General features: G+C 44.4%; 1 protein-coding gene across 4 annotated transcripts in view; it reads left to right on the plus strand.

Moving 5' to 3' along the window:
- The first annotated feature begins 278 nt into the window (after window positions 1-278).
- Window positions 279-22,591, plus strand: part of FAM3C (FAM3 metabolism regulating signaling molecule C) — a 71,005-nt gene continuing 48,692 nt past the window's right edge. Inside the window, exons 1-2 of one of the 4 annotated variants that reach the window (XM_040343740.1) lie at window positions 279-381; window positions 20,037-20,081. The gene's annotated coding sequence lies outside the window, so the exon portion shown is untranslated. Of the gene's footprint in view, window positions 390-20,036; window positions 20,082-22,591 lie in introns of all 4 variants that reach the window. The other 3 variants (XM_040343741.1, XM_040343739.1, XM_040343738.1) reach the window with 3 other exon arrangements.

Here is a 22,591-nt window from a genome sequence, read left to right on the forward strand (position 1 = left end):
GGCACCATTACCAAGGCACAGTGAGGTTTTTATTGATAGGAAATGTAAAGTGTAACCCCCCAGTGATTGATTTTATAAAGGCAGTGAGGGATGAAGGGTACTGACGCCACACACATGACTGCAGGACAATGGCGGAGGAATGAGCTGTGCCGGGAAACCAGCAGGCGACATTGTCACAGCAACAGAACAGCAGTACAGTTAGCGACAAACAGAAGGGGGAGGGGACAGGAGAGGAAGGAGTTGCTCGGAATCAATAAAGCTTGTTGAACCAGTTGTTCCTGTTGTTCCCGCAAGGCATGATGGACCTTGTAGTTTGTCTTCCTGTGTAGCACTGGATCGGTGGCTGGTTGGCAGTTCGGAGTGTAGATCGCACATCAGGAGGTCGGTAGGTGTGTTTGTGTGTGTCCTCGTGTAATGTATGTTGTAAGAGTGTGACAGGACGGGGTGTGAGGGGTCGGAGGAGCTGTCATTCTATACACTGAGCCCAGACAGACATCTATGTCATCACAAGCCCTCCATCCTTCATATGACTTGTGTCTGACCTGGCCGGGTTCCTGTACTTGGGTGATGACAGTGCCTGGCAGATGAGGGTGACGTTGTCTTATGGTCCATGTTAGGGAGCCACAGCCACCGTCTGGGGACTTCACAATATACAACAACTTCCATGGAGTCCCCACACTGCCCAGTGAAATCCAAGGCTTCCTATGAGGTCTGTCACTGACAGAGCTCCCATTGTCATCTTTATACCGTGTATATAGTAACAGTTCCAATACAAGAGGCCCCTGTTCCCAAGAGCTTACAATCTAAATGAGAGGGGCAAGCGATCAGAACTGTGGAGAAAGTAAGGGCCTTTGCACACAGGCTGTCGGTCAGATCTGATCGGAAGGGTCATGTGTTTCCGTGTGCACCCGCCGACCTCCAGGTCCAGAAATGTGATGTAGACCGGACCTTCTAGACCCACCGCAGTCCGCGGTGCAAATCTGGTAATCGATGGAATCTTGGCTGGTTCAGCAGGGACTGTCCCAGGATCCATCCATCCATCCCTGAGCAGGCTGGTTGTACTCCATTGGATCTATCAAACGACTTCTACAACTAGCCTGTTGGATTTTTTTTTGTATGCAATTACTGCCCACGGTGCGGGCTGTGAACACGCAAGAAATCACAGCCTCACTTAGTAAACATGCCAGCGCTGGGGACCTGAAGACTGGCGAAGAACCAGCCTGGGTGAGGACATTGTGGGATCCCAGGACAGGTAAGTGGCCCTTTTTATTATAAGTCAGCAGCTGCTCACTTTGAATCTTTTCTAGGGTGAAGATTTATTTAAAGCGGCGTTCTGCCCCCCCCCCCCCCCCCACCAAAAAAATCTAAAGTCCGCCGTTACAAATACTGCAGCTGCTGACTTTTAATATAAGGACACTTGCCTGTCCAGGGATCCTGTGTAAGGATGAGCTCCGGCGTGTTCGTATAGAACACGTGCGCAGCCCACCAGGAAGTCGGCACCTGCGCTGCGCTAATCACAGCCAGGGAGACATTGTCCGATGCTCGGCTGCAGAGATCGGGAAATGTCTGCCTGGCTGTGATTAGCGCAGCGCGGGTGCCGACTTCCTGGCGGGCTCCGAACGTGTTCTATGCGAACACGCCGGAGCTCATCCTTAATCCTGTGATGTTGGCACACCAGCTGATTTTCCAATTGGCTCTTGGGTGCTGCTGCCGCCATTCGTGGTAAGGCGAATACTGTCGGTTCCCTAATGCTGCGCTTTCTAACTGGCCCGACGGTGGAGGAAGAGGGGGGCTGAGATCTCCGCGACGCAGTCTCCTGGAAGTGGGTGATGGGTACCTGTCAAAAATAGGTACCCACTCTCAAAAAAATGCCCAACTGCTCCCAAACGTCCGTTTACCAGCAGCAGTGTACATGAGGCCTATATGCAAGCTTTTAGCCCCCATTCACACCTAGGCGTTTTGTCGCCTGTAGTGTGACGCCGCAGCCGCCCCTGAGACGCTGGAGGGATGAAAACACATTGCCCTCTATGGAGATGGTTCACATCTCCACGCCGAACGCCCTACGCCTGCCGCCTGAAAAAAAGTCCCTCACCAGCACCAACATCTTCTCTTTGATGGCGCCGGGTCATTGGCTCTTTTTAATTGGCCAGTGCACGGCGACGTAACTCCTACACATACACAGGAATTCATTCACTCTGACACAGAGGCACTGCGCCAAGAATGTAACATGTGCAGCTCAGCCTACATTCTAAAGGAGATTGCCAATAGGCAGGTAAGTTGGGTTCATTCGAGTAGAGCCTGTTCTGTGCTTTAATTGCACTCTAAATAACAAAACCTGGGGAATTCCCAGGAAAAAAACAAGCCTCCTTACCGACCAGCCTGCAGAACAACCAAATGAACCTGTCTAACAGTATGCGTTTAAAAACAGGGGTTTTGTCCGCACGCATTTGCAAACGCATGCGTGAGCCACAGAGCCGCGCCAAGGCACCCTGTAATCTGTGGTCCTAACTTAATTTCACTCTAAACTTAGAATTTTCTGCATAATTTGTGCTAGGAAACTGTCAGTACACTGTCAGTAGTTGTCGGGAATTTTAATATAGCAATGTCAAGACCTGCTTAAAGCGGAGTTCCATCCAAAAATGGAAGTTCTGCTTGAAGTGCATGTGAGCCCCTGACATGCCACATTTCGCATATCATTTTTTTTTGGGGGGGGGGAGGGGGGATAACCTCTTTTATCCAGCTCCCACTTCCTCCTCTGGCTCCCTGGTGCCGGAAGGAAGATAACTTCTCCCCCTTCCCTCCCTGCATTCTTCTGGGACATGTCACAGGTCCCAGAAGATTGCGCAGCCGATCATGGCACGTGGCTCGCGCATGTGCAGTGCGTGCCCAGCTGTGAAGCCACAGCCAGGTGCCCAGAGACAGAATGCCAGCGCTGCAGAAGAGGGGGAGAGCGGCGGGGCTTTGGGGGGATCGTGGAAACATGTCAGCTGACATCTACCGCGCCATAGAGAACAATGGGTGGTCTGATCGGGTCCACCTGTCTGTTTTTCAGCTGGTGTGAAAAGGGCCTAAGGCTCCAACTTTGAATGGGTGCAGCGGGCGAATGAGCGGACGGGCAGGCAGGCAGGTGGAAGAATTCCACCCAGCACATCCCTGCCTCAGATCCCAGATAATCGGCCTATTTTACATAATAATCGGCCGATATCTTTAAAAAGGCAAAATATCGGCCGACCTCTACACATAAGTATGAATCCAGAATTAGCGTTACACCCCATTCACACTTGTGCGACTTGTCATGCGAATTTGGAAATCATGTCTTCCCAATGAGAGCCATACATGTATGTACGACTTAATGTTGCAGCGACTTCAAAGTAGTTCATGCACTACTTTAGTCAGACGGGGCAGCACGTCAGGGCCAGGGACAAATGGAGCTTTCTTGTGCTAGGCTAGGAGATGGAACGGAGCCTGGAGCGCTCCGCTGGTGGGCATTGATGAGGTGGCAGTGAATGACATTGGGGTGTACTGGTGGGCACTGATGTGATGCACTGATGAGGTGATGCACTGGTGATATGCGCTGGTGAGATGCACTGGTGGGCAATGATGGGATGCATTGGTGGGCATTGATGAGGTGGCACTGATGGACACAGGCTGCACTGGTGGGCACCAATGAGGTGGCACTGGTGGGCACTAATGGATACTGATGGGCTGCACCAGTGGGCACTGATGTGGCACTGACAGGCTGCACCCCAACTCTCCACCCTAAACAATTATCTCCTCTCCACCCTAGGTTTTTTGAGATGGAAGGGGAAAAAAAATCGCCCTAAAATATCGGCAGCACATATCGGCCGCCCCGATTTCCAAATATCGGCATCGGCCAGAGAAAAACCCATATCGGTCGACCTCTACTTATGTGAATTGGATAAGGGTTTCCCCACAGCCAATTGGCATGATAGGAGATGGTGACTGGCTCTCAATGGACCTCTCCGGAGCGGCTGCGAAGTGAATTGCACAGGGGTCCTGTGTGTCTTTGGCTCAGTTTTTAGGTCCACATTCAGGCACAAATTCCTCCAAGAAACAAAGAACAGGGACGCACTCAGGCTTTCACATTGGGATTGCAGTTGAGGCTTTTTTCAGGCACTATTTTTAGCGTTAAAGCGCCTGAAAAACGCCTCCAGTGTGAAAGGGGCCTAAGTTTCCAAAAAGTTTTTTTTTTTTCTCTTATCAGCCTAATAAGGTCCCTTTCATCTGTCAACGGTTGAAAAATGGACATCAATGCATCTCTATAGAAAAAACGGATTTACATCCACATCCGTCATCATCCATGTTTTTTTTTTTTACTGATCAAAGCTCTATCAAAAAAATAAATAAAATAGATTGGCCAAAAGGGAATACAAACTGACAAATGGTCAGTTTTTTCATCCTTGTGTGTGTGTGTGTGTGTGTGTGTGTGTGTGTGTGTGTGTATATATATATATATGTATATGTATATGTATATATATATATATATATATATATATATATATATATATATATATATATATATATATATATATATATATATATATATATATATATATTATTGTGTGTGTGTGTGTGTGTGTGTGTGTGTGTGTGTGTGTATATGTATGTATATATATATATATATATATATATATATATATATATATATATATATATATATATATATATATATATATATATATATATATATATATATATATATATATATATATATATATATATATATAAAATAAATAAATTAAATAATATAAAAAACTTATGAGCAATGGATTAAAAAAAATGGATGAAAAAACTGAGGAATACGTCATCTGTCTGACATGACTGAACTGATACAATGAACGCTCCACGTGTGTGAAAAGGGCCTTGCATACCAGTAGTAGTCATGTCATTTATTTATGGCATTGGTGACCTTACCCTACACTCCAGTCTATAGATGACTCTTTGATTACACAAGTGTGTAATTTTCTGCTCCCTTACCACTGTTATCAGTAAAGACTGGCTGGTATTGAAGATCAGATTGCGGTAATAAGGTGTTCCCCTTATCGGCCTAACAGGAAGATCTAGTCTTCCTTGTACTGTTGCTCAGTGACCTGACCACTATTTGGCAATGTGACTTGTTGCAAACTAAAACAGAAAATCTACTTGAATTGCATTCCGGGTGCAACAAAGCAAAAGGAATTCCAAGTCTTCTGGTTACAGGCAGGGGAGGATGTTTTTGGACACAGGTTACCTCTGCTGTCTAAGGAAAATGACCTTTGCATTGTGGTAATGTGGTTACTCGCCGTTTCTTCATGCCCTGCCATAACATACCTGCATGGTAACGCACTGCCTGCATTACCATACCAATAATTTGGCAGGTATAATTTTTAGAACTGTTTTGGTGCGCTTTGCGGCCCATGCAACGCATGAGATGGCTAGACGTGATGCACATTACCATGTATGTGTTACAGCTGAACTCCAAGGAACCTGAAAACACAGCGGGCAAATCGGACAACTAATTGATGCTTTTTTGGGGGAACCAGTGACACTAATAGTGATCAGTGCTAAAAATATGCACTGTCACTGTACTAATGACACTGGCTAGGAAGGGGTTAACATCAGGGGTGATCAAGGGGTTAAATGTGTGGCCAGCATGTGTTACCGTGTGTGCTGCTTTTACGAAGCAATGTGCTTTGCAGGAAGAAAAAAACAGCACATCGCTGCTGTCAGAAGAGAGCCCTGTGTTTGTTTTACTACACATGGCTCTTTTCGGTAATGTCTGGAACCAATCGTCAGGTGCAGCAACCAATCGGCAGCTGGCACCCGCTGATTAGTTCATGCTGCAGCCAATTGCAGCACAGCCAGGACGGCAGGGGCGCGCAGTCACACTCCTAACCCCAGGGGAGCGGATGACGTCCTAGGTACGCGATCCTGCGCAGGAGAGCCACCTTGCTGCCCTAAGGTATACGATCGGCAAGCAGTTAAAGTGGATCTTTACTGCATCTGAGCTCTACAAACCAAAAACACTATTTAAGGCTCAGTTCACACTTGTGTGAGTCCACTGCGGGTTTCCTCATCACACCACTCACACCACAGTTCACACTGCCCTATGCAAGCTGCTGGGAGTGTCAATACAATGTTAATGACACCCCTGGTTCAGCTTGCATATTGCGAGCTGACAGTTCGTATATGGATTGGATCACATGGATGTAAATAGCCATGCGATCCGATTCTGGTGCGGACCAAAAAAGGGTCCTGTGTGAGTTTGGTCCGAATGTGATGAAATATCAGCTCTACTATCTGTATGGCTGAAATCGCATTTCGCAGGGACATCACATATGATGGGCACTGCAGTGTGGTGCGAATCGCATACGATCTCGCAGAGCGCACAAGTGTGAACTGGGCTAAATACATTTTTTATATTCAAAGCAAACTCACCCATTTATACATGTATGCCTCTATGGTTTTTGTTGAGAATCACTTTGAAAAATACTCGTTAACATTTCTGGCCGTGCCAACTTGAGTAAGGGCAAACGATTTATGTAGCATTTACTTCCTAGAATCCATCTGCCCTTGGCTCAGGCATGCATGCATGAGAGGGTGTGCTTAGTTGAGAAAACCCCCCCTCCTCTCCTAAAGACTCCTGGGATGTATGAAATTTTCCTAGGCAAGAATCCAGAAAATAAAGTGTAAAAACAAATAAAAAGCTTAAAGCCTGTAAATATGATATACTTCCCTATTTTTACTAATGCTAGCAGCATGAGGTTTAAAAAATGATCACTGTTGATTGATTGGGAGAGTGACATTCCACTTTAAAGTGCTGGTAAAGCCTTACAGACCACTTTAACCTACAGGTAAGCCTCTATTAAGGCTTACCTGTAGGTGCATCAAATATCTCCTAAACCTAAACCCATCCAATGGCTGGCGTCATAACTGATCACATGTGCAGCATCATAGCAGCTGTAGATTAAACAGAGGCAAAGATGGCAGCTTCCATGGCTGAAAACTATTCCACTTTAACCACTTGTGCCGCACGTAGATGTACGTCAACATGGCATGGGCGGGCAAATGGGCGTACCTCTAAATTTGCGCGCGCCCGCTGCGTGCCTCACGAGTGTGCTCGCGGGTCCTGGGAATTCGATGTTCCCAGACGGTCCGCGATTGCGGTCGGCAAAGGCAGAACAGGGGGATGCCTTTTTGTAAACAAGGCTTTCCCCTGTTCTGCTTAGTGACATGTCACTGATCTCACCGTTTCCGTGATCGTGAACGGTAGTCAGTGACGTGTCATTGGTAGCCACGCCCCTAACAGTAAGAATCACTCCCTAGGTGGCACTTAACCCTTTTAGCGCCACCTAGTGGTTAACCCTTCCCTGCCAGAAAATTGCCATAAAACTACCCCCTATTTTGTAGACACTATAACTTTTGCGCAAATGCTTATTGCAATTTTTTTTTTTTTTTATAAAAATATGTAGAAGAATACGTTTTGGCCTAAACTGAGGAAAAAAATGTTTTTTTAAAAAAACAAATTGGGCGGATATTTATTATAGCAAAAAGTAAAAAATATAGCATTTTCTTTCTAAATTGTCGCTCTATTTTTGTTCATAGTGCAAAACAAAAAACTGCAGAGATGATCAAATACCATCAAAAGAAAGCTCTATTTGTGGGAAAAAAAGGTCATCAATTTTGTTTGGGTGCCACATCGCACGACCGCGCAATTGTCAGTTAAAGCGACGCATTCCCGAATTGTAAAAAGTGGCCTGGTCTTTGGCCAGGAAAATGGTCCGGGGCTAAATCGGTTAAAGGTTAATTTTGCCTTTTTTAAAGCGGAGGTTCACCCAAAAGTGAACCTCCGCTTTTCGGAACCCTCCTCCCCCCCCCCCCCCTCCGGTGTCACATTTGACACCTTTCAGGGGGGAGGGGGTGCAGATACTTGTATAAAGCAGGTATTTGCACCACTTCCGGGTATAGACTCCCGCGGGAGTCCGGCCCCTTCGCGTCACCCCCCCCCCCCGTTGTGTTCTGGGAAACGCTTGGCTCCCAGAACACAACGGGGATCAGTGGGAACTACACAGCGCGACTCGCGCATGCGCAGTAGGGAACCGGGCAGTGAAGCTGCATCGCTTTACTTCCCGATTCCCTTACCGAGGATGGCGACGGGGGAAGCCGAGAGCCGAGTTACCACTCGGATTCGGCTGCCGATGTCGCCGGCGACTTGGACAGGTAAGTGTTAATTTTTTAAAAGTCAGCAGATGCTGTATTTGTAGCTGGTGGCTTTTAAAAAATTTTTTTTTTCAGGTGAACCTCCACTTTAACCACTTGTTGACCAGCAACATCCCCATACATCACTAGAATTCAGATTGCTTTTACAAGCAGTGGGATTGGGAGCTGACTGTGTCTTGGATCCCTGGTCTCTTCATAAAGAGTACCTGTCACATGCCTATTGCTGTCACAAAGTATGTTTACATTGCTTGTGACCGCAATAAATGTAATCCAAAAAATAATAATTTAAAGTGACAGTGTACATTTTGATTTTTTTGAGCGATAAAAAAAAATGTCTATATTGGGCCCAAAGTGTTGATATTTTGTGTGGCCACCATTATTTTCCAGCACTGCCTTAACCCTCTTGGGCATGGAGTTCATCAGAGCTTCACAGGTTGCCACTGGAGTCCTCTTCCACTCCTCCATGATGACATCACAGAGCTGATGGATGTTGGAGACCTTGCGCACCTCCACCTTCCATTTGGGCATGCCCCACAGATGCTCAATAGGGTTTAGGTCTGGAGACATGCTTGGCCAGTCCATCACCTTTACCCTCAGCTTCTTTAGCCATCTGAACCAAATAAGTTTATCTTGATCTCATCATACCAAAGGACATGGTTCCAGTAATCCATGTCCTTAGTCTGCTTGTCTTCAGCAAACTGTGGTCTTTCTTGAGTTTCATCTTTAGAAGAGGCTTCCTTCTGGGACGACAGTCATGCAGACCAATTTGATGCAGTGTGCGGCGTATGGTCTGAGCACTGATAGGCTGACCCCCCCCACCCCTTCAACTTCTGAAGCAATGCTGGCAGCAGTCATACATCTATTTTCCAAAGACAACCTCTGGATATGACGCTGAGCACATTCACTCAACTTCTTTGGTCACCTATGATGAGGCCTGTTCTGAGTGAAACCTGTACTGATAAACCTCTGTATGGTCTTGGCCTCCGTGCTACAGCTCAGTTTCAGGGTCTTGGCAATCTTCTTATAGCCTAGGCCATCTTTATCTAGAGCAACAATTCTTTTTTTCAAATCCTCAGTTTTTTGAGGTGCCATGTTGAATTTCCAGTGACCAGTATGAGAGTGATGACCCCAAATTTAACACACCTGCTCCCCATTCACACCTGAGACTTTGTAACACTGAGTCACATGACACCATGGAGGGAAAATGGCTAATTGGGTCCAACTTGGACCCTTTCACTGAGGAGTGTACTCACTTTTGTTGTCGGTGGTTTAGACTAATAATGTCTGAGTTATTTTGAGGAGACAGCAAAGTTACACTGTTATACAAGCTGCACACTCACTACTTTACATTGTAGCAAAGTGTAATTTCTTCAGTGTTGTCACATGAAAAGATGTAAAGAAAATTACAAAAATGTTAAGGGTGTACTCACTTTTGTGAGATACTGTATGTGCAGAGAGATCATAAGTGTTTTTTTTATTTTTTTATTATTTTTTTTTTTTTTTTTTTTTATAAGCGGCTTAGAAGGTTTCACTTTCACTGCTTGCCCTTCCTCACATTTGGAGCCTGGTACAGATGCATTTGTGTTCAATCATACAGTTTGTACTGTACATAGATTTGCAAAACAGTGGGATAAAGAAGTATTCCTGAACTTTTTTGTTTTATCTCATGGTTACTGTGAAATTGTGTGAATGCATCAATGTAGTGCATGTTATCTCGGCTTGCAGAGCTTGGATTCATTGAATGAGTCTACCAAAATTGTAAGTATTGCAGAATATGCAGCCGCATGCTACATTACTAAGCTCCATTTGATGCTGAATAAGCTAAATTATTAAAGTGGAGGTTGACCCAAAATCTTTTTTTTTTTTATTTATTTTTTTTAACATTAGATTGATGCTCATTTTGTCTAGGGGAATCGGGTAGTTTTTTTACAATCGAAGCAGTACTTACCGTTTTTAGAGATGCATCTTCCCCGCCGCTTCCGGGTATGGGCTGCGGGACTGGGCGTTCCTACTTGATTGACAGGCTTCCGACGGTCGCATACATCGCGCCACGATTTTCCGAAAGTAGCCGAACGTCGGTGCGCAGGCGCCGTATAGAGCCGCACCGACGTTCGGCTTCTTTCGGCTACTCGTGACGCGATGTATGCGACCGTCGGAAGCCTGTCAATCAAATAGGAACGCCCAGTCCCGAAGACCATACCCGGAAGCGGCGGAGAAGATCGCTCTCTAAAACGGTAAGTACTGCTTCGATTTAAAAAAAACTACCCGATTCCCCTTGACAAAATGAGCCTCAATCTAATGTTAAAAATTTTTTTTCGGGTGAACTCCCGCTTTAATGTATCTTAAATAGAAAACTTTTTCTTTTTCTTTTACTCCAAAGGCATTTTATAGAAAAAAAATATAAAAAAATTCTTATAAAAAAAATCTAAAGGGTGGATTAAAAAAGTAATCAACCATTTCCTGCCTGGTCACTAGCAGATTGACGTCCTGGAAGTGCTTCTGTTATCCTAAATGGACGTCTATTGACGTCCAGCAGGATGACAGCCGCCGTGCACCCAGGGGGGCACGCATCGGGGCGATCGGTGGTTCAGCGTGTCAGTCTGACACACTGCTACACCGATCTTGGTAAAGGGCCTCCGACGGAGGCTCCTTACCACGTGATCAGCCGTGTTCAATCACGGCTCATCACAATGTAAACAGGAAGAGACCTTGATCGGCTCTTCCTCTTTTGCGTCTAACAAGGGGGGTATACGCTGATTGTTTATCAGCGCAGCCCCCCTGCGGATGCCCACACTGGACCACCAGGGAAGCCGCCAGGACCACCAGTGAAGGGGGCAACATGTGGATGGCCAAATATATACCCCATGGCCATCCACATATGAAAAAATATTCACAATGGATGCCAATCAGTGCCTACAAATGGGCACTGACTGGCAACATGGGCACTGAATGGCAACAAGATAAAACAAGACAAGTGATGTCCAGCAATGCCATCCCTCAGTGCCACCTCATCGGTGCTAATCAGTGCCACCTTATCAGTGCAGCCATATCAGTGCCCGTAATTGAAGAAGAAAACGTACTTACATTTTTTTTTTACAGAAAAGAAGAGAAAAATATATATATTTTTTTTCAAAATTTTCAGTCCTTTTTTATTGCGCAAAAATAAATATCGCAGAGGTGATCAAATACCACCATAAAAAAGCTCTATTTGTGGGAACAAAATGATAAAAAAAATTGGTTGAGTACAGCGTAGCATCACCGCGCAATTGTCATTAAAATTGCGACAGCGCTAAAAGCTGAAAATTGGCTTGGCCAGGAATTTGCGTAAGTGCCCGGTATTGAAGTGGTTAAAGGAAGTTGAAAAATGACAGCAGTATTCACAGGTAAAATTGTAAGTTACAGAGGAGACTACCTTTGGTAAAGCTAATGACCGAGTGCATTGTATTTCATTTTTAGTACCGCTGACTGAGTGGTCCACATGGGTATGTTGGGTATAGTGGGGTATGTTCTGGCAGTCCTATGACCCGAGGACGCCATTCAGATGAATGGTGAGACAGAATGAGTTGGATGTGACAACTGATGGCTGGATCATGACCTGGATAGATGAGAACCTTTAGACATTATGTGCTATTTCAGTAATCTAATCCCCAGGGCCATGTTACACAAGAGATTTGTAGGCACTACCAATCACTAAGCGTTGATTTCTAGCTAGCTTCAGGAAATCGCTGCAAGTGTTACAGGATAAAGGTACAACTGTATCATGACTGCAACGCTGCTAAATCGCCAATCACTAGCAGTTTGTAGCCATATACTAAAGCTTATGGGAAGATTAGAACACTGTCGCAGAAATGAAATGCGATAAGCAACCGGGCGATAAATACTTGGTGACAAAAACGCGGCAAAATCACTAAAATAATGTAACCTTTTCCTAGGGAATTTTAAAAAGCAAAACAAAAATCGTGGTTTGTACTTGTGTGTTGTCTTCACTATACCATGACCCATTTATCGAATACAAGATGACCGGGATAGGTGGGTGTTTGCATGTTATCTATCCTTCATGACAGTTGCTTGTCATATCCTGCCATGTGCCACTATGTGGTTTTGTGACATGTGATCTAGTAAGAAGAATACTGAATCTGAAGGCACTCCCTGCAAACCTGGCCATATGCGCCACTCAATATGTTCGATACTCTGCTTTTATTTATATTGGTTTCTTCAAGTGGACCTTTCAGTATCTGTACAGGCTGGCACCAAAAACTTCCTGACGTGTCAAACAGCAGAGGTGTGATGATTCATTTTTTTTAAAGGGGTGTTCCAGCCAATTTTTATGTTTATTAAAAGTCAGCAGCTACAAGAAGTGTAGCTGCTGGCTTTTAATAAACATACACTTACCTGCTCCATCGTTCCAGCGACGCGCCGGCCGGGGCTCCGCTCCTCTTCCCCCCCCCCCCCCCTCCCTGGCCGGCGTCTTCATTTCAACCGTGGGCACCCGGCCGTGACAGCTTTCGGCTTCACGGCCGGGCACCCACTGCGAATGCGGGAGCGGCACTGCGCATGCGCGCATGGCACGGCCCTGCGCCGTCTGATTGGACAGGAGATCGCCTAGGACCTGTGACGTGTCCTAGGCGATCGCCTACAGGGAGGGGCTGCTGTAGGCGATTAAGCTTAATCGCCTAACCAGCCTCTCGGAGGAAGTGGGACAGGAAGTCCCACTCCTCCTGAAGCCCCCACTCCCCCCCCCCCCCCCCCCAAAAAAAATTAGATGCCAAATGTGGCATGTAAGGGGGTGAGGAGTGGGATAAGCGGAAGTTCCAATTTTGGGTGGAACTCCGCTTTAAGCTCTGCCTTTTAGGCCTCATGCACACTGGACGTTATAATAACTCTATAAAGATGGCAGTAGCTTAGCTTTGCAGTGAGTTTTTCAACCATTTTTGAAAAGGCGTTTTGTAGCTTTTTATTTTTTTTTATAATTTTTTTTTTTTATCAATATTGATCAAAAACATTTACATGCATGTGATCTGCATTTTTGAGCGTTTATCTACGTTTTTTTGGCGTTGGAGCGTTTTTACAGCTGAAAAACTCCGAACCCACTCGTTGTGTGTTTTTTTTTTTATTACATACAGCCAAAAAAATGCCTCAGCCAAAACAGTTGATGACCGCCTGTGTGTGCACGGACACATAGGATAACATGCTGGAGAGTTTGACTGTAGAAAAAAAAACGTCTGAAGTCAAAAACAGCAGCTGTAAAAATTTCCTATGTGCACAAGGCCTTAATATTGGGCCTCTTGTACACTGCAGCTTGAAAAAGCTCAGTACAGTGTTTTTATTTTTCTCTGAGCTAAAATGTAGTCCATTATTTACATTGTACCTCTGCATAGAGGCACGTAAACAAGCGCCAAGTGTTCCTCGGTAAAAAAAAAAAAACGGAAAATCTACGTTCCGGTCATATTTTTGCTCTAGTGAATATGAGCATAACTATAAATGCAGTTTCCCTAGGAAGGGTTTGTGAATAATAAAAATATATATATATATATATATATATATATATATATATATATATATATATATATATATATATATATATATATATATATATATATATATATATATATATATATATATATATATAGTGAAAGAGCACAAAACAAACACCTGAAATTGCGCCCAAAAAAGCAGAAGCTCACACATTAGTACCGTGTGCATGAGACCTTAAAAAGTAATCCTTAACCTCTTGATTTACCAGTCTGTAATACTCCTTCATTAAAGTGGAACTTTACCCATAACAGCTTAATAAAACAATAGCCTTTAGGCCATGCATGCCACATTAATAATTATGCTACCAAAAGTGGTGTGTGCTATAAGTTGCCTCCAGCATTGTTCCTGTTTCTTTCTGGAGCTGCCATTTTACTGAAACCTAGAACCCCTGAGAAGCGGTAAATCTTTAAACTTTAGGCTGTCGGCAGATCAGCCTCTAGTGGCTCTGATTTTCATCACAATGCAAAAAATGGAGAGCAACTGAGCATGTGCAGAGCAGGGTGAGACCGTGTATTACTGGATTTTAAATCCGTATAAGCCCTTACCAGACTGCACTGGTCTAGCAGGACTTAAAGGGTCATTATAGGAAAACATTTTTTTTAGCTAAATAGCTTCCTTTACCTTACTGCAGTCCTGGTTTCATGTCCTCATTGTTCGTTTTTGCTTTGATGTTGCTGTAATTCCTCTCTGTTCTGGACACTTCTGGTTGTCTGTTTCCTGATCACCACAGTACTGGGAGATTCTAGTTTAGTTTTCCTAACCATCACTCTCTATGGCTCTGTCCAGCAAGGAGGCATTACATTGCATGCAAAAACTAAGGTAGCTACAAAACGAAAGTGAAACTGCAGGTACATTATATGATTGATTTTTATCTATTTTTAATCGTTTTTAAAAGGAATCAGTTAACTATTATGTCTCTATACCCTGTAAACAGTCATTTTAGCAAAAAAAATGTTTTCCTTTAGTGACCCTTTAATTTTCTGACTAAAGTTCTACGTTACAAGCCATTTTTCAGTTTTAAGCGCTGCGATGGTTTGAATGACAAATACCTTGTTGTAAACCCTAGAACAAAAGGAGGAAAAAATGGCAAGACAAAGGCATAATGAACTAGTATGCATAACTTACTAGCTCATTGTGAATTACTCACCTGAGATTGAAGCCCCAGCAGCGGTCCTCCTACACCACTCCGACATCGCTCCCGGAGTTACTTCCGGCTATTGTGGGCTCCGGTGCTGTGATTGGCCAGAGCCGCAATGTCACTCCCACGCATGCGCACGAGAGCCGTCGATAACTGCACACTCACTAAAGCAACGGCATGTATGTGCCTTTGCTTCAGTGCGCATGTGCCGATGACATTGGCACATGCAAATACAGGGGGTATTTCCTAAACCCTTGAGGTTTGAGATATCCAGGGTAGCTACAGGTAAGCCTTTCTATAGGCTTACCTGTAGCAAAAAGTGTGTTGTAAGGGCTTACAACCACTGCTGTGTGTTTTTTATAAAAAAAAAACAAAAAAACAACATAAACATATAGTGCACTAGATGCATTAAATGTATAGGTCATACAAAGAGGAAGTAAAGGGGTTAATGCTCAGATGTGCAGGATAATAAAGGTAAGGGGTTATTATACAGGTCACTAGAGACCTCATGGAAATAATATGTGTAGGAGAGGGAGGCATGGAAGGGTTTAAAAAAAAAAAACCTTGTGTGACTGAAACCGAATGAAAACTGCAGTTGCTGATGCATTCATTCTTTCCCCATTGACACATACTCGATTGCTCTCCTTCCCCAATTGTAAGGGGATTGATTAACACTGTAAATCAAAGCACGTGGTTGCTGTAATGACTGCTTGGTACACAGAGATTATCGGGAGCCTGATGGCTATTTATCCAGTGCTGTAACGACATGGCAAATGACGGCCCACCGATCCCTTTTAAAGAGGTACATAATGAGGGTTTTTGGGATTTTAAATGAGATGCATGTGGACACCAACCTCCATCCCTAATTCTGAATAAAAAAACTTTATGGGAGGCACACAATTCGTGTGTGATAAAAAAAAAAAAAATTAGATATAGATATACCGTATTTTCCGGCGTATAAGACGACTTTCTGGATACAAAAACGTGCATCCAAAGTCGGGGGTCGTCTTATACGCTGGTGACAGTCTCCGTGGTGCTGCGAGCGTCAATGATTTAAAAGACGCTCCTTCTCAGAGTGTTTTGTGATAGGAGGAACACAAATCTTCCCAGCAGCGCCTCTGTTCTGTGTTCCTCCTATCACAGATGCCTTCTCATCCTCGGACGAGATGAGAAGACGTCCGTGATAGGCGGAACACGGAACAGAGGCGCTGCTGGGAAAATTTGTGTTCCGCCTATCACAGAACACTGTGAGGAGAAGGCGCGGCTTTCAAATCATTGACGCTCGCAGCACGGAGACTGTCACCGCCTGGAAGTGGGGGGGCAAGTGATGGCACAGTGGGGGGGCAAGTGATGGCACAGTGGGGGGGCAAGTGATGGCACAGTGGGGGGCATGTAATGTAATGGCACAGTGAGGAATGTAATGTAATGGCACAGTGAGATTTGAAAAAGCCTGTTTCTGTCAGCGGTTCTGGCTCCCCCTCAGCTTCCAGAAAGACTAGTAGGAAGAGGGTATTACAGTGAGTATATCCCAAAACCAAAAATTTTCCTGGAAAATTAGGGGGTCGTCTTATATGCCCAGTTGTCTTGTACGCCGGAAAATACGGGTAGATATCTCTCAAATAGAGTGTGTTTAGTTATATGCCGATGCTGCAATTTGGCCTGCCTCAGAGAGAACGAGGAGGGGGGCGGGACAAGCGCTGTCAGATTACATACAGCAGTGAAAAAAGATGGCTGCATCCAGTAAGCTCGACTCATTCATGAATAAATCCACTTCCTCAGGAGCGGATGCAAAAAACAATACCAATATGTTATAATGTTTGTCAAGGTAGTGAAAAAAGAGTAAGGGCAGAAGGAAAATAAAATAATTATCCACCCTTCTATACTTGCATATAAGGCCCCGTACACACGACCGAACATGTCTGCTGAAACTGGTCCGCGGACCAGTTTCAGCAGTCATGTTCGGTCGTGTGTACGGCCGAGCGGACAGGTTTCCAGCGTACATTTGTCCGCCAGACCGTTTTCGAACGGACAAATGTTTCTAAACATGTTTAGAAACATGCCTGCTGGAATCCTGTCCGTCGGACATGTTCGGTCGTCTGTACAGACTTGCCGTACATGTCCGAGCGGCATGCGTGGAAGCATTGAACTTCCAGGGCCGCGCACGTCGCCGCGGCCTTGGCGCGGCCTCATCACCGCGTATCGTTTACACGTGGATTTCTGTAAGATGGTGTGTACACACCATCCCACCCTAGTTGTATTAAGGGGCTAATCTGTGTCCAATATTTGTAAATGCAACGAAGAACTGCAAAGGCTCCAGAAGCTGTTGATCTTGGATGATCAAAAACGAGAGAGCGCAGCGTAAACGCCACCTTAGTGTATTTATAAGAAATCTGTGCTCACATGCAAACAAACGCATACATAGGTCCTGCACGCATATGAAAATGGTGATCGCGCAACGCCATGATTGTCGAGTGAGAGAAATAATTCTAGCCCCAGACCTTCTGTGTAAGGCTGCCCATACATTTTATACAGTTTTCCTTTTTAGATTTATCAAAACCATATAATCGGAGAACAAACCTAAACCCTTTCAGTTTGTATGCAGCCAGGTAGACCCTTGCGCTACATAGTTGAAGGTAAATCTGAACAAGAGAATTGTATAATGTATGGCCATCTTTAGCCTACAAATTGGCCTCTTCAGGTATTTATAGCTCAAACGGTTCAGTTATGTGGACTGTGAACTCATGTGACGACTACCTTATCTATGTGAATGGGGCAACTCTACCAAACCTGTTAAAATAAAAGGTGTGGAGGTGTTCAGTTATTACTGGCACATTGCTGACATACTACCTCTATTCTAAATATGTCCGATGCTGATAATTCAGCTATTCATTAACCACTTAAGCCCCAGACCATTTTGCTGGCCAAAGACCAGGCCACTTTTTGCGATTCGTCACTGCGTCCCTTTATCTGACAATTTCGCGGCCGTGGCTCCCAAACAAAATTTACGTTTTTATTTTTTATTTTTATTTTTTTACACAAATCCAAGCTTTCTTTTGGTGGTATTTGATCACCTCTACGGTTTTAATCTTTTTGCATTATAAACAAAAATAGAGCGACCAATTAAAAAAAAAAAAATCCAATATTTCTTACTTTTTGCTATAAAAAAATATCCATAAAAAATATATATAAAAAAAAATTGTTTTCCTCAATTTAGGCCGATAAGTATTTTTCTACATATTTCTGGTAAAAAAAATCGCAATAAGCGTATATTGATTGGTTTGCAAAAAAGTTATAGCGTCTACAAATAGGGGATAGATTTATGGCTTTTTTTATTTTTTATTTTTTTTACTAGTAATGGTGGGGATCTGCGATTTTTTTTTTTTTTTTTATAGTGACTGTGACATTATGGCAGCCACTTTTCACACATTTTTGGGACCATTGTCATTTTTACAGCGATTGGTGCTATAAAAATGCACTGATTACTGTGAAAATGACACTGGCAGTGAAGGGGGTGAAGTGTGCTTCGAACTGTAGAGGCGGGTGGGCTGTGTGTGACGATTACAGGGAGCGGTGATCACTGTCTTGTCACATCCCGCCTATAGTAATGATGTCCACAAGGTGGCTCTTCCATCCTGGGTGGCCATCATATAACGTCCTTGGGCCTCTTGGCCGACAGGGGGAGTCCTCTGCGTCTCTCGGGTGCCAATGCGCATGCCTGGTGGCCGCGATGTCTGCCAGGGACGTGGATGTGTGTGTAAACGCACAGATCCACGTCCTGTCAGGGAGAGGAGACCAATAGTGTGTCCCTCGTACATAGGGACACTGATCGGTCACCTCCCCCAGTCAGTCCCCTCCCCCCCACAGTTAGAATCACTCATTAGAGAACACATTTAACCCCTTGATCGCCCCCTAGTGTTAACCCCTTCTCTGGCAGTCACATTTATACAGTAATCGGTGCATATTTATAGCACTGTTCGCTGTATAAATGTGAATGGTCCCAAAAAAAAATCAAGTGTCCGATCTGTCTGCCGCAATATCGCAGTCCTGACAAAAATCGCAGATAACTGCCATTACTACTAAAAAATTTCATAAATCTATCCCCTATTTTGTAGACGCTATAACTTTTGTGCAAACCAATCACTATATGCTTATTGCAATTTTTTTTACTTTAATTTTTTTTTACCAGAAATATGTAGAAGAATACGCAGCAGCCTAAACTGAGGAGGAAAATATTTTTTTTTATTGGGATATATTAATTATACCAAAAATATTGTGTTTTTTTTATTTTATTTTTTTTACATTTTCAGTCTTTTTTTTTTTGTTCTATAGTGCAACAAATAATCAAATACCACCAAAAGAAAGCTCTTTGTGGGAAAAAATACGTCAATTTTGTTTGGGAGCCGCGTCGCACGACTGCACAATTGCCATTCAAAGCGTGACAGTGCTGAAAGCTGAAAATTGGCCTGGGCAGGAAGGGGATGAAAAAATGCCTGGTATTGAAGTGGTTAAATATCTATCACAGGCTGAAATGTGTGTTGACTGTCCGTGGTTGGACACTGTACCAAGCAGTCCTACTTTTTAGGGCCGTATGCAGTCAGGGATAGAAATCCATGTCCAAGGCGTATGTCTCTGAATGCATACAACCCTAAAGGTAAGTACTGCTCAGTACAGTGTCCAGTCCGAGTATTTCAGCCTATAGGAGATTTCACCAGGCTGCTGTCATTGGTCCTAGATCTGCACTCAGCTCTTTGTATGGAGTTCAGATTTCCAATCCCTAGTAGTGACTTTTCTATACTTTGATCTGTAGTACAGCACTTTACCTTCTTTCACCATATTTCAGGATTGTTTGATATTAGCAAACAGAAAACTTTGGTCATTTTGTTTCATTTTTTTTTTCTAACACCTGTTAACGTGTCCTTTTTCATGTCCACAAGGCTTCAGGCTGGAAACCTGCCAAACCAGCTTCAGACATCAGGACTTATTATGTCCTTTAAACTTTTGTAATACATTCTAGATATCAGTCTCTCCTGTGTCATTGCCAGGAGAGGTAGATAAAATGTGGCCTTTTATGCAAGTGCCTTTTTTAGAATATACAAAACTTTGATAACACTTTTTTGTAAACTATCAATTCTATCTCGTGCAGGACTGACACCCAGAGACTACCGCACTCCCGGGTTTCTTGCTCAAGGTAGAATTTGCTCTATTTTGCATGCATATATTTGTAAAAATCTGCTGTATGCAAAGCCGCCTACTCTCTGGGGATGCAGCGGCTGTGTCCTTAATTGGACAGGCATGTAAGCAGGCCCGGATTTACTCCCTTTGCCGCCCCAAGGCCGGGTCCTTCAATGCTGCCCCCCCATCATCACATGGGGGGGGGGGGGGGGGCGAGCGATTTTTCGCAGACAATGACTGGTGTTAGTGCTTCAATCATTCCGGCACCATGGTTGTTATGGTGTCAGGATGATTGAAATGCATTATTTCTATCATTACATTGTAATATAAAATGAAATGGCTCAACTCACCATAAAGCAGAATGAGTTGGAGCCCTGAGCGTGTCGCTTGCCACCGTCGCTTGTCACCAAATGGGAATTTCACTTGCCACGCTGCCTGCCACCAGATGTGGATGTCACTTGCCACGCTGCCTGCCACCAGATGTGGATGTCACTTGCCACGCTGCCTGCCACCAGATGGGAATGTCACTTGCCACACTGCCTGCTAGCAGAATGGGGATTGCCACAGTTACCTGGCTGCCACCCAAAAAGTACCAGTTGGTCACTAATTGCATGTAAAATCAACGCTGTCAGCCTCTCCCGCGCGAGGAAACTAGCTGCAGGTGAATCGTAAAACAGAGGCACATGACATGCGAACATTGAGCGATGACGTCATTCTCTCTCTTCTGTGTCGCGCAGCCTGTAAGTAAGGGCGGAAGTTGTAACAGCAGTGCGGGCAATGAGAGAATCCCTCTCCGCCGCACGGCCCGCACCGATGAAAAATGACTTGTCTCCTCCGCCGCACAGTGCCGCCCCAAAGCCTGGCCATGTTGGCCTTGTGGGAAATCCGACCCTGCATGTAAGTGTGTTTGAGCTGCCCCGAATGCAGAAGGTGTGCGAATAGCTGTATCCATACAGCTACTGCGTTTTTATTGAGTAACCTAGGCTGCACACTCCCCATGAACAGACTAATCTTGCTGTATGGGCCACAGAACTTGTGTGAAGTTAGTGAGAACCCTGAGCATGAATCTAATGTCCTGTGCACAGATGAAACGAATGAGGTCTAGCCACCAGGTAAGATGTGGACCAAGGAAGGAAGGCTTATTCCTCAAAGGCTGGTTTTAGACAAGCTTTCTGATCAGGTCCGCCTGTCAGTTTTTCAGACGGACCTTATTGGACCCTCCAGTCTCTGCTATGGAGCGGGAGATGTCAGCTGACGCTCACTGCCATCCAATCCTGTCTGCCAAAAACAGTGGATCGGATGACCGTCAGATGGAAATGGGCAGGCTGTCCATTTCTGTCCGATTTCCCCATAGTGGAGAGTGGGGCTGTGTCCGTGCCAGCTCTGCATGGTGGAGCGGACACAGACCTGTCCTCCAGCTGCTCAGCGGGAAGATCCCCTGCTAAGCAGTCGGATGCAGACTACTGACATTCCTGTGTGAAACCAGCCTGAGGCCCAGAACTTGTTACAATTTGAGAAGATAACATGGTTACAAAGTAGGTGAGGTTGAAAAAGACACAAGTCCAACCTATGTGTGTGATTATATGTCCGTTTTACATTGTATATCCCTATATGTTTTGGTCGTTCAGGTGCCTATCTAATATTTTTTTGAAACCATTGATGCTCCCTGCTGATGCCACTGCCTTTGGAAGGGAATTCCACATCCTTGCCACTCTTACTGTAAAGAACCCTCTACCTAGTTTAAGGTTAAACCTCTTTAACTCTAATTTTAATGAGTGGCGTCAAGTGTCTTATTAAACTCCCTTCCGCTTTTTGAGTTGTCCATATCGGTCAGGCTCTTTGCCGAGCTGGATACAAATGGGTATAGCGATATAAATAAAGGGAACCGGTAGAAAATCACATGGAATCGCCTTAATTCACAGGTGTTTTGGTGATTTATATCTTAATAAAGTCTGATGCCGCATACACACGATCATTTTTCAAGTTTTTTTATGTTATTAAAAACGATCGTGTGTGTGGGCTTCAGAGCATTTTTCGCGTTCTGAAAAACGGGCAAAAAAAAATCGAACATGCTCTATTTTTTAACGTTGTAGTTTTTCGGGTTGTAAAAAATGGTCGTGTGTGTGTGTGTGGGCTTTAACGACGTGAAAAAACTGGCATGCTCAGAAGCAAGTTATGAGACGGGAGCGCTCGTTCTGGTAAAACTACCATTCGTAATGGGGGTAAGCGCATTCATCACGCTGTAACAGACAGAAAAGCACAAATCGTCTTTTACTAACACAAAATCAGCTAAAGCAGCCCTAAGGGTGGCGTCATCCGCATGGAACTTCCACTTTATAGTGCCGTTGTACGTCACCGCGCTTTGCACAGAGTATTTTGTGGGGATTGATGGCAGGAAGCAGGGTCTTGAGGAGGCCTAGTACATAGTGGGGTAGGGTGTTTTTTTTTTTTTTTTTTTTTATTCTCTCTGTAGCCTGTCTAATCATTGACAAAGAAAGGGGGTTTTAAAGGCTTTGTTTGCCTTTA

The sequence above is a fragment of the Rana temporaria genome, chromosome 3 (genome assembly GCF_905171775.1).
Source record: "Rana temporaria chromosome 3, aRanTem1.1, whole genome shotgun sequence".
Lineage (NCBI taxonomy): Eukaryota > Metazoa > Chordata > Amphibia > Anura > Ranidae > Rana > Rana temporaria.